This window comes from Neomonachus schauinslandi, chromosome 10 (genome assembly GCF_002201575.2).
Source record: "Neomonachus schauinslandi chromosome 10, ASM220157v2, whole genome shotgun sequence".
In the NCBI taxonomy this organism is placed as follows: Eukaryota; Metazoa; Chordata; class Mammalia; order Carnivora; family Phocidae; genus Neomonachus; species Neomonachus schauinslandi.
Window position 1 is genome coordinate 20,739,368 of NC_058412.1, and position 11,257 is coordinate 20,750,624.

The window sequence follows — 11,257 nt, forward strand, 5'->3', positions numbered from 1 at the left end:
GGCCTCTGTCCTACATACCTAACAGTATTTGGAAACGAGTAAGTTTCTACCGCTTCTGGCCGTTTCTCTGGGCTCCTAGGTTGCACCCTGGGCAAAAGAAATTTCCTTTTCATTCCTTTGTGCTTTGAGCCCTCCAGGCCATTCAGCAGGGTCTTTGATAACAAAGGTTTGTAATCTGGGTTTCTCTTATCTGTATCCAAACAGGTTATTTTAGGAGGTTTTACCTCCGTTACTATGTAAACTACTAATAGATTACTAAAGAATAAATGTAGCTTAGACCTTTATCCCATATGAATCCTAACTTCTTTTCTCTTTCCACCTGACATGGCACGACATTATTGGAAATATTAAATGATAGGTTGTTAGATTGGGAAGGGACCTTAACTGAGATATTGAAGCAGCCAGGCTGGGTCCGAGGATCCAGAGGGGGGTCCCACAGGCCCAGCCAAGAGGCTTCTTGGCTTTGCACAGGATAGAAGTCAAACGAGAGCGAGAAGGAAGTGAAAACAGAGTTCACTGAATAGCATGAGTGACAGAGAATAGCAGACCTAGTGTCCGGGAGACTCGGAAAGGAAAGGAGAGTTAGTCTTGTTGCTGGGTGTTAGGGGTTTACATTGGAAAGGGGTCCTGGATATGTGTTCCTTCAGGAATCCAGGGTAGGGTCTGACCAACGGTGAGTGACTGGTGAATTATAGGTGTTATTTCATAAACTGTTGAAGGTAGGGAGCATTGATGTCAGCATCAGCTGAGGTTTGTTTGAAGCTAACGTCCTACAACATGTTTGGGATCCGGCTCTTCTTAGCTATTGTCACGTGTTTGGGGGCCAAGGAGAATGGTTAACTCTCTTGCTTTCCCCTTGGAGTGGGAATGTAGCTTCTCTGGTTTTTACTCAGATGCCAGGTGAAATACAGAATGTGAGTAAATAGGTCCTAGCAGGAAAATAGCAGAATTGGAGCCTTTCCAGTTTCCCTACCTCAATATTATCTACTCCATCTACTCCAGCTCTCTCACTTTATAGAAAAGGAAAAGGAGCCAGGATATCACACAGCTAGTGGATGGCAGAACCAAAGTTTAAAGCGAGGTCTTCTGACTTTGAATCTAAGGAATTTAGACAAAGGGAATTAAGATTGATCAATTTAAATATCGAATCAGGGGCACCTGGATGGCTCAGTCGTTAAGCGTCTGCCTTCGGCTCAGGTCATGATCCAGGGTCCTGGGATCGAGCCCCACATCGGGCTCCCTGCTCAGCGGGAAGCCTGCTTCTCCCTCTCCCACTCCCGCTGCTTGTGTTCCCTCTCTCGCTGTGTCTCTCTCTGTCAAATAAATAAATAAAATCTTTAAAAATATATATATAGAATCATAGGAACTTCTAGCCACAAAAATGCATTAAAGGTAGTATGAGATAGCATTTGGTCCCACAAAGAAGACAGTTCTTCAAAAAGGCTTCTTTTCCTAAGGAGGAGAGGAAACGAATACAATATAAAAACAGGAGGGAGTATGGAGAGTATGTGTGTAAGAATCAAGCAGTTCTTTCAAAGTCAGCTCATGAATACCTTACTTACCTAGATGTCCTTAATTCAGCAAATGTGACCATTGGGAACAAAGCTGTTATCTACAAGGAAAAATATGAACTGTCTTATACAAATCACAAAAGGCTGCAAGATGGTAATATAACTGAACGAAAGAAGAACAATTCTTTTTTCTATGAGCAAACAACTATGTGTTAAGGTTTGAAAAAGGGCAACTAATGCAGAAGCAGACACAGGAATCAGACAGCTGGGCATCAAGAACAGCTTCCTTACTGGAAGAGCTGACTGAGAGAAGATGGTTTGGGTCTCAGCCAGATGCACTTCCCAATCCATCCTCTCTCAACTGAATTTACCTAGCTAGTCCCTGACATAGCCAGGCATCTCTGGGTCTCCCTTGTGGGGACGGGGTTGCTCAGAATGAGTCTGGAGGACTGGCCATTCCCAAAGAGGGAGCACCCAGAGCTTATTCTGCATGTCTTACCAAGCAGTGAAATCACTTTTTACTTGGGGAAGAGGAAGAGGGAACAAAGACTATATATCCTTCTGGGGAGGAGAAGTTCCCTCCCCTTGGTGGAAACATGAGAAGAAAAGAGGAACGTTCCATGCCAACACCATGCAAGATTATAACAAGATTTATTTCAATATTCTAGTGAAAGAGAAAACTGGAAAACTTCATTTAACTAATGACAAAATATACAAATGAGTAGATTTTATAAAATCGGTAAACCTAGACAATCTGTTCCAACACCTTGCTACAAGCCTTAGGGGAATGTGTGCCAAGAGCAAAAAATAGTAGGTACTTGTTCTGGAAGCCTGTTGTTAACCGCATTCATTCCACTTTCTGACTCACTTCCTAGAATTACCCTCCACCCATCATCCCAGGTTTACCATGGAAGCAGTCACTTTATACAGTCGTGCTACGGCTCCCCGACTACAGTCAGTGAGGACACATCTAATGCCACGTTGGAACATTTCTCTCTTCTGAGATATTCTGAGAGCCGGGACCTAGTGAGGGCCTGAGCTTGGACCTGCAACAAGTAAATCTCAGCAGCTACTGGTTTTCAGTCTTGTGGACTGGGGAAATGGTCCGCACTCAAAGGAAGAGGGAGGCTAACGTGTGGACAGAAACAGAAAGAACAAGAAGAGCGTCCATTGTTTCAACTTTAGTTTGTTCTTGATGCTCCTTTGCACTCCTGATCTTGAGTCCCATCAGGGACCCCAACTTCTTTTAGGGGACCCCTTCTTGCTTGAGCTAGTTAGAGCATCTAGAGAAATGTGTATGGACACATGCTCAGAAAAGCCAAGGAAGCTGTGATGGCGGAAAAGTGGTTATCATATTAAGTTACAGGATTAAAGAACCTTGTGATTCAAGATAGTCACTTCATCTTTCCAGAGACCTCGCTTTTCACATCACTACAATGAAGGAGTTGAATTACCCTTGAACAGCATGGGTTTGAACTGCATGGGTCCACTTACATGCAACCTTTTTCAATAAATACAGTACAGTGCTATAAACGCATTTTCTCTTCTTTATGATTTTCTTTCTTCTTTTTTTGGAGTAGTTGACACATGATGTTATGTTAGTTTCAGGTGTACAACAGAGTGGTTCAACAGCTCTATACCTTACGCCATGCTCACTGCAAGTATAGCGACCATCTGGCACCATACAACGCTAGCTAGTACAATACCATTGACTATTCCCTATGCTGTACCTTTTATTCCTGTGACCTATTCATTCCGTACCTGGAAGCCTGTACCTTCCACTCTCCTTCACCTTTTTTGCCCATCCCCCTCCACTCTCTTCCTTATGATTTTCTTAACATTTTGTTTTCTCTAAGTTATTTTATTGTAAGAATGCAATATATAATATATAGAACACACAAAATATATATTAACTTCTTATGTTATCAGTAAGGCTTCCGGCCAACAGTAAGCCATTAGTGGTTAAGTTTTTAGGGAGTCAAAAGGTATACACAGATTTTTGACTGTGCTGGGCTTAGCACCCCTAACTCTCAAATTGTTCAAGGATCAACTGTACTTTAAAATTTTGTTCCATTTTCTTCTGGCGCTCATGGTTTCTAATGCAAAATCCATAGTTATTGTTCCCTTGTAAGTAATGTATCATTTCTATGGCTGCTTTCAAGTTTTTTTCCTTTGTCTTGAAACTTATGACGTGGCTGGGCTGGGTTTTTTTTTTTTTTTTAAAGATTTTATTTATTTATTTGAGAGAGAGCACATGAGAGGGGGGAGGGTCGGGAGGGTCAGAGGGAGAAGCAGACTTCCTGCCGAGCAGGGAGCCCGATGCGGGACTCGATCCTGGGACTCCAGGATCATGACCTGAGCCGAAGGCAGTCGCCTAACCAACTGAGCCACCCAGGCGCCCCGGGGTTTTTTTTTTTTTTTTTTTTAAGGCTTATCCTGTTTTGGATTCACTGAACTTTTTGCATATGTAGCTTTAGGTAGCCCAATCAAATTTGAGCATTTCAGCCATTATTTCTTCAAATATTTTTTCTGCACCACATTCTTTCTCCTCTCTTTCTTGGACTCTAATGACAAATATTAGACTTTCTTTCCCCCTGTATTATTTCTTTCATAGACCCCTGTAGCTTTGTTCAGTTTTTCAATTTTTTTTTTTTCTCTCTCTGTTGTAACAGATGTGATTAAGTTAAGGATCTTGAGATAGGAAGATTATCCTGGGTGGGCCCAGTGTAATCACAAGCATCATTATAAAAGGAACACAGGACTGTGAGGGACAAAAAAGAAAATCTGTAACAGAAGCAGAGGTGGGGGTGATGTGCTTTGAAGCTGGAGAAAGGGACCGTGAGCCAAAGAATGAAGGCAGCCTCTAGAAGCCGGAAGAGGCAAGGAAATGGATTCTTCTCTGGAGCCTCCAAAAAAAATGCAGTCCTGCTGACATCTTGATTTAACCTTGTTAAGATTCACTTTAGTTGTCTGATCCTCATGACTGTAAGATATGACACTTGCTTTGTTTCAGATAACTATATTTGTAGTAATTTGTTATAGAAGCAATATGAAACAAAGAGAATCCATGCAGCAATTTAAAAAAATTTTGATTACTGTTACTACCATTTGGATCTTCCTATTTTCTGTTTCTTCACTGAGACTTCATCTTCTCATTCATTTCAAGAATATTCATACTTATGACACTTTTATAATAATTGCTTTAATATCTTTTTTTTGATAATTCCAACATCTGTGTCATTTCAGCATTGCTGTCTGTTGATTGTTTTCTTCCCATGTGAGTTGAGATTTCCTATTTTTTTATATGCCAAGTAATTTTGGATTGTATCTGGACATTTGATATTATGTTGTTTAAATCCTATGGAAAATGTTGATATTTTTGTGTTAGTAGGGATTGACCCAGTTTGGTTCAGGTCATGAGATTTGACCAACCTACTGTGCATTGTATTTTTAGCATCAGTTCCCTTTCCAAATGCCTTTGCAGTGCTATTCAGATCTGCTGCATATATGCCCCCCAGTGGCCAGTACGGGCCCTGGTGATGGTCTGTCTCACTGTAGTTCTAAGTGTATGATATGCTATTTAGGGTCGGAGTCAGGCATGCACAACTGGGAGATGATGCCAGGAGTTCCTTAAACTCAATGGGGTCTTCCTGAACTCTTTCTCTCTGAAGTTATTCAAATTACTCTAGAATAATACTTTGTCAAGGTAGCAGGCATATAGCACACTTATACATCTCTCTATTGCATGTGTTTTAAACACATTTTTAAGTGTATTACAGAAGGCTTATGACACAGATTCCCTTAAATAACACACTCTTCTCAAAGTAGCATGCACATAGCTCTTATAACCATCTTTATTACTTTTTTTTTTTTTTTTTAGAGGGCGGTAGGGGCAGAGGGAGAGAGAGAATCTTAAGCAGGTTCCATGTTTAGTGTGGAGCCCCATGTGGGGCTCAATCTCACAACCCTGAGATCGTGACCTGAGACAAAATCAAGAGTCAGATGCTTAACCGACTGAGCCACCCAGGCGCCCCTTTATTACATTTGTTTTAAAAAAAAATTCTCTAAATGAATTACAGAATGGCAATCACATCCATTCCCTTAAAACATTGTTTTCTTTGTAGCAGATGGATGGCACTCTTTTTTTTTTTTTTTTAAAGATTTTATTTATTTATTTGACAGAGACACAGCGAAAGAGGGAACACAAGCAGAGGGAGTGGGAGAGGGAGAAACAGGCTTCCCGTGGAGCAGGGAGCCCGATGCGGGGCTCGATCCCAGGACCCTGGGATCATGACCTGAGCTGAAGGCAGACGCTTAACGACTGAGCCACCCAGGTGCCCCAGATGGATGGCACTCTTATAGTCACCATTATTATATGTATTTCTAAATCCTTCTCTAAATGCATTATAGAAGAGCTAATTATTCTTTTTTTAAAAAATATTTTATTTATTTATTTGACAGAGAGAGACACAACGAAAGAGGGAACACAAGCAGGGGGAGTGGGAGAGGGAGAAGCAGGCTTCCCGCTGAGCAAGGAGCCCGACGCGGGGCTCGATCCCAGGACCCCGGGATCATGACCTGAGCCGAAGGCAGACGCTTAACGACTGAGTCCCCCAGGCGCCCTGAAGAGCTAAGTATTCTTAGAATACTTCAAAACATCTTTTATGGGGGCACCTGGGTGGCTCAGTCAGTTAAGCATCTGCCTTTGGCTTAGGTCATGATCCCAGAGACCTGGGTTCGAGCCCCAAGTCGGGCTCCCTGCTCAGCAGGGAGTCTGCTTCTCCCTCTCCCTCTGCCACTCCCCTTTGCTTGTGCTCTCTCTGTTAAATAAATAAAATCTTTAAAATAAAACATCTTTTACAGGATAAAATCCAATGTCCTCAAGTCTAACTGATGTAATGAGATGGGTAGAGGCCATTTGATGGGTCACAATTGCCAATAGGAAGTGAATTGATCACACAATACTCAGGTCAAATAAAAATGAAGGTGAGTACCATGCTGTCTCCAATATGGGGTAGAATTAGTTTGAACCTTTATCTCACACCTAAAGAATAAATCCCACCAAATAGGAGTTTGCATTCAATTACAATTCCACTGTGTTAGGGCAACAATGGTATACTTATATTAAAAATATAAAGGCAAGAAAAGAAACTATTTAAAAAAGCATCTTTGATTTTAGTTTATTAGAGCATTGCAGGCTTGTTAAAATACTTAAAGACAATGCGTAATTTAGAAACTGAAAGTACTCATGGCTCTTTTTCTGGTCATGAAATGAACTGAACTGTATACTTTGCTTTTGAGTTATTTACTATAAAAGTATTATGTTTCCTGTTCTTGTTTTTAAAAATGAAATGACCACAACTTTCATGTTGCTCTCTCACACAAAAACAAGTAAGTTGTTTTTTACTTAATGTAGTTCTCAGATTGTTTTTTCTTGAGACTGTGAATTTTAAACAAATTTTAGAAAGGAAATTTATTAAAGAATGGCCCAAGAAGTGGAAATAACCTACCATACACAAATAGTAGAATGAATAAACAAATTATAATTTTACAACGTACCACCATACTCTATTTTTTATTTTTTTAAAAGATTATTTGAGAGAGAGAGAGAGTGAACACGCGCGCGCAAGCATGAGGAAGGGGGAGGGGGAGAGGGAGAAGGAGAAGCAGACTCCCTGCTGAGCAGGGAGCCCAATTCGGACTCCATCCCAGGGACCCTGGGATCATGACCTGAGCCAAAGGCAGATGCTTAACTGACTGAGCCACCCAGGCGCCCCCACCATACTTTAAAACCAAGCAGAAATTAAAATGAATGAACTAGATCTATATGTATGGATGTGGATCAACCTCAATACAATGTTAAGTCTAAAAAATGTTGTAAATGGTTAGGAACAGTGGGATACCATTAAGTACACACACACATACGCACACGTATACCCAAAATAATGCCGTATTGAATCTGGATGTGAACATATGTAATGAAAGTATAAAATATGAATAGGAATGATAACCTCAAGATAGTGGTTACCTCTGGGGATAAAAGGGAAAGAGATAGTAAAGATCTGGAGCTTCAGCTGAAACAAAAAGAAACAAAAGTCCTGAAACATGCGTGGCAAAAGATTAACATCTGCTAATTCGTGGTGCTGCACAGATCACAAGTATATTATTTTCTAGATGTTATAGTTAAAATGGATGATGATGATGATGATGATGATGAAGAGGGAGATGAGGAAACCTTCCTGTTTAGTGTGGAGCTCCACATGGGGCTCCACACTAAACATGGAACCTAATATTTGGGGGTGCCGGGGTGGCTGAGTTGGTTAAGTGTCTGACTCTTGATCTCAGCTCAGGTCTTGATCTCAGGGTCTTGATCTAGGGGTCATGAGTTCAGGCTCCTGACTGGGCTCCATGCTGGGCTCCTTAAAAAAAAAAAAAGATTATTTGATTCATCCTTATGCTTTTTCTGCTAAAAGATAAGTTTTTTTTTATGGTGTAGCAATTTTTAAAGGAAACTTTTAATTTTGGAATAGTTATACATTTACAGAGAAATTGCAAAGATAGTAGAGAGAGTTTTCATATATTCACACCCTATTATAAACATTAGTATGGTAAATCTGCCACAATTAATGAACTAATATTTGTACATTATTTTAAACTGAAGTCTGTACTTTATTCAGATTCCTCAGTTTTTAAAAATCTAATGTCTTTTTTCTATTTCGGGATCTCATCCAGAAATCACAATACCTTGAGCCATCATGTTTCCTTAGGCTCCTATAGACTGTCTGGTATTTTGTAGAATGTCCCTCGATTGAGGTTTCTACTGGTATCCACATTTTACCATTCTGAGCAAAGTGTAGAACTCTTACCTTCTTTTGTATCTCATTTCCCTCCCCCTTTTATAATATAGTTGTCTTAAATATTTCTTCTGCATACATTTAAAACCACACCAGTGTTATATTTTTTTAAAACCAGCAAATATAATTTAGAAAACTCAGACAAACGCCCATTGTATTTACCCATATTTTTGCTTGCCATGTTCTTTCTTCTTTCTTGATGATTCAAGGCTCTGTCTTTTATCATTTTCCTTTTGTTTAGAGAACTTCTTTTGGCCATTCTTTTTTTTAAAAAATTATTTTTTATTTAAATTCAATTAATTAACATATAATGTATTATTAGTTTCAGAGGTAGAGGTCAGTGATTCATCAGTCTTATATAATATTCAGTGCTCATTACATTACGTTCCCTCCTTAATGTCTATCACCCAGTTCTCCTATCCTCTCGCCCCCATCCCCTCCAGCAGTCCTCAGTTTGTTTCCAATGATTAAGAGTCACTTATGGTTTGTCTCCCTCTCTGATTTCGTCGTTTTATTTTTTCCTCTCTTCCCCTATGATCCTCTGCCTTGTTTCTTAAATTCCACATATGAGTGTGATCATATGATAATTGTCTTTCTCTGATTGACTTATTTCCCTTAGCACAATACCCTCTAGTACCATCCATGTTGCTGCAAATGGCAAGATTTCATTTTTTTTAAATTTATTCATTCGAGACACAGAGATACAGAGAGAGAGAGCTGAGCAGGGGGAGAAGCAGAGGGAGGGGGAGAAGTAGACCCCCTGTGGAGCAGGGAGCCCGATGTGGGGCTCAATCCCAGGCCCCTGGGATCATGACCTGAACCGAAGGCAGATGCTCAACCATCTGAGCCATCCAGGCACCCCCAAGATTTCATTTTTTTGATGGCTGAGTAATATTCCATTGTATATATACACCACATCTTTATCCATTCATCTGTCGATGGACATCTAGGCTCTTTCCATAGTTTGGCTATTGCTGCTATAAACATTGGGGTGCAGGTGCCCCTTTGGATCACTACATTTGTATTTTGGGGGTAAATACAATTTAGTAGTAGTAGTGCAATTGCTGGGTTGCAGAGAGCTCTATTTTCAACTTTTTGAGGAACCTCCATACTGTTTTCCAGAGTGGCTGCATCAGCTTGCATTCCCACCAACAGTGTAAGAGGGCTCCCCTTTCTCCACATCCTCACCAACATCTGTCGTTTCCTGAGTGGTTAATTTTAGCCATTCTGACAGGTGCGAGGTGGTATCTCGTTGTGGTTTTGATTTGTATTTCCCTGATGCCGAGTGATGTTGAGCACTTTTCCATGTGTCTGTTGGCCATTTCGATGTCTTCTTTGTAGAAATGTCTGTTCCTGTCTTCTGCCCATTTCTTGATTGGATTATTTGTTCTTTGGGTGTTGAGTTTAATAAGTTCTTTATAGATTTTGGATACTAGCCCTTTATCTGATATGTCATTTACAAATATCTTCTCCCATTCTGTCGGCTGTCTTTTGGTTTTGTCGACTATTTCCTTTGCTGTGCAAAAGCTTTTTATTTTGATGAAGTCCCAATAGTTCATTTTTGCCTTTGTTTCCCTTGCCTTTGGACACGTGTCTAGCAAGAAGTTGCTGCGGCTAAGGTCACAGAGGTTGCTGCCTGTGTTCTCCTCTAGGATTTTGATGGACTCCTGTCTCACATTGAGGTCTTTCATCCATTTTGAGTCTATTTTTGTGTGTGGTGTAAGGAAATGGTCCAGTTTCATTCTTCTGTATGTAGCTGTCCAATTTTCCCAACACCATTGGTTGAAGAGACTGTCTTTTTCCCATTGGACATTCTTTCCTGCTTTGTCGAAGATTAGTTGACCATAGAGTTGAGGGTCCATTTCTGGGCTCCCTATTCTGTTCCATTGATCTGTGTGTCTGTTTTTGTGCCAGTACCATACTGTCTTGATGATGACAGCTTTGTAAGAGAGCTTGAAGTCAGGCATTGTGATGCCCCCAGCTTTGGTTTTCTTTATCAACATTCCTCTGGCTGTTCGGGGTCTTTTCGGGTTCCAAACAATTTTTAGGATTATTTGTTCCAGCTCTGTGAAAACAGTGGATGGTATTTTGATAGAGATTGCATTGAATATGTAGATTGCTCTAAGTAGCATAGACATTTTCACAATATTTGTTCTTCCAATCCATGAGCATGGAACATTTTTCCTTTTCTTTGTGTCTTCTTCAATTCCTTTGATGAGTGTCCTATAGTTTTCTGAGTACAGATTCTTTGCCTCTTTGATTAGGTTTATTCCTAAGTATCTTATGGTTTTGGGGCAATTGTAAATGGGATCGACTTCTTAATTTCTCTTTCTTCTGTCTCATTGTTAGTGTATAGAAATGCAACTGATTTCTGTGCACTGATTTTATATCCTGCCACTTTGCTGAATTCCAGTATGAGTTCTAGCAATTTTGGGGTGGAGTCTTTTGGGCTTTCCACAGAGAGTATCATGTCATCTGCAAAGAGTGAGAGTTTGACTTCTTCGCTGATTCGGATGCCTTTGATTTCTTTTTGTTGTCTGATTGCTGAGGCTAGGACTTCTAGTACTATGTTGAACATCCGTGGTGAGAGTGGACATCCGTGCTGTGTTCCTGACCTTAGGGAGAAAGCTATCCGCTTTTCCCCTTTGAGAATATTTACTGTGGGCTTTTCATATAAGGCTTTTATGATACTGAGGTATGTTCCCTCTATCCCTACACTGTGAAGACTTTTAAACAAAAAAGATGCTGTACTTTGTCAAATGCTTTTTCTGTATCTATTAAGAGGATCATATGGTTCTTGTCCTTTCTTTTATTAATGTAGTGTATCACATTGATTGATTTGCGGATGTTGAACCAAACTTGCAGCCCAGGAATAAATCCCCCTTGGTCCTG